The sequence below is a fragment of the Macrobrachium nipponense genome, chromosome 38 (genome assembly GCF_015104395.2).
Source record: "Macrobrachium nipponense isolate FS-2020 chromosome 38, ASM1510439v2, whole genome shotgun sequence".
NCBI lineage: Eukaryota > Metazoa > Arthropoda > Malacostraca > Decapoda > Palaemonidae > Macrobrachium > Macrobrachium nipponense.
The window spans coordinates 45,313,843-45,316,342 of record NC_061098.1 but is presented as its reverse complement, the minus strand read 5'-3'; positions in this window follow the sequence as shown (position 1 = coordinate 45,316,342).

The window sequence follows — 2,500 nt, the reverse complement described above, 5'->3', positions numbered from 1 at the left end:
CTACGAAATCATTCTCTTTATTGACAGAATCCTATTGCATTTCTCCTTCCGTCTCCTTGTTATCCTTGGCGTATCTATAGAACTGTTATGTGTATATATATATATATATATATATATATATATATATATATATATATATATATATATATATATATGATATATATATATATATATATATATATATATATATATATATATATATATATATATATATATTAAGACTTATGAGTATAAATACAGGAGCTGCCAGAGCCTACTTTCATGAATAGTTATACGACTTGACTGAGTTAGGATGCAGCAAACCTTTATTTCAAAGGTACATCTGTTTTGTTTGTTTGTTTGAATGGTGTTTTTACGTTGCATGGAACCAGTGGCTATTCAGCAAAGAGACCAACGAGACCCGAGAGGAATGAAGACTGATAAGAATAGATTCATGAGGAATAATGAGGCACCTTCCATAAACACTGGTATATTTTATAAAAGAATTTGAAAATAATTACATAAAGGAAAACATTAAAAAGAATCTCTTTTTATCGACCAAAGGCTAATTGTATGTTTGCGTGGAGAACTATAGGAGAATGCGAATGGAAATGGAGCAAAAGAGGAGAATAGAGGAGAAAAACGACGTAGAAGGGATGTGATGATAAAGGGGGAGATGGGAAATTCACCAAAAAAGGACAGAAATGTACCAACCATATATGGTACGAAGGGGTAAGGAAAATGAGGTAAAATATTGCTTTGGATTTCCCAGATGTTCAGGGATTCACAGAGAGAGAGAGAGAGAGAGAGAGAGAGAGAGAGAGAGAGAGAGAGAGAGCATTTCATTCATCGGAATGATCCCCCTTAGAGTTTTGTACATACAAAGATTATTAAAATTTTCCGTATTATTTTTACCATCTGGCTGTTTCGCGGAGTTTAGTTTCCCATTCTTGCCCCATACATTTCTTTCAATATTAAAACATTATTATCCTTTTCTTCAATAGTTACCCCTCTTCCTTTTTCATCTCTTCTCGCATTTTTGCTTTCTTTGGAATGTTATTTATCATTGTTTTATTCAGCTCCTATCTCTTTTTTTTAGGTTATTCTCTACCCTTTCTTATGACTTGCAAGAGAGGAATGAATAGATAAATAAATAAGTAAATAATTTATTTAAATAATTATATATATACTATATATATATTAATATATATATATAATATATAATATATAATAGATATATATAATATCTATATATAATAAATATACATATATATATTATATATATATATATATATATATATATATATATATATATATGTGTGTGGTGTATATATATATATATATATATATATATATATATATATATATATATATATATATATATATATATATCTATATATATATATATATATAATATAGATATATATATATATATATATATATAATATATATATATATATATATATATATATATATATGATGATGTGTGTGTGTGTGTGTGTGTGTGTGTGTGTGTGTGAATATAAAACTAAATATAATCAAACTGGTCTGATATAAAAACAATCTCAAGGACGTAATCCCACCATCATGCACCAACAACGTTAATTAGATATATTAAAAGTTGAATAAATAAATAAAATATATAAATCGAATAGAATGGAAGATAAAAAAAAGTACATAAATAAATAATTAGGTGGACAGATGCAAAAAAATTAGAAAGTTTTTGCTGTCAACTAAAGTCAAATTTAGAAATAACTCAGTAAAGGGACCTTTATCTCCCACCTGCATTCACCAGCAAACCTTACGAGATCATTTCCTGAGCGATACCGAGAGGGAATTCGCCAAACCGAGCGCTCGGAAGAACCAAGCTAAATTAATTCGTCATCAGACGAAGCAATAAGAAACAGAGTCGAACCTTTCTCGACCAGAAGCGAGGGAATTCCGAGAAATAATGAAAGGAGAATGTAAACGAAGCAGAAGAAGAAAATAACGATACAGAAGAAACGAGATGATAAGGTTAGATTAGCCCCCTCCTCTCTCTCTCTCTCTCTCTCTCTCTCTCTCTCTCTCTCTCTGTTCATGGTTATCAGAAAGACATTTTGGAAAAGGGGAGATATGTATGGACAGAAAGTTCTCTGGAAAGTGGTCGAATGGTATGTTAAAATATTGCTTAGATATATTGGTGAATTATTCAGAGAGAGAGAGAGAGAGAGAGAGAGAGAGAGAGAGAGAGAGAAGAGAGAGAGAGAGAGAGACCTCGTAATATCCACACGATCCTTGCAATTCAAAAGAGATATTTGTCTTTCTCAACTGCAATGAGACAAAAAGAAAATACACGAGAATTACCTGTTTTTGACTGATTAAAACTTCCAATTACCATTCTCTATCTTTCTTTTGTTTACTTTCCAATTTCTGGTCTCTCTTGTGTCAATCATCACCCCTTCTTCTTTAATTCTCTTTACACAACTGAAGGTACGATACTTGTGCATTTCTGCCTTGCAAGGTCTGCTCTTGTGATAAG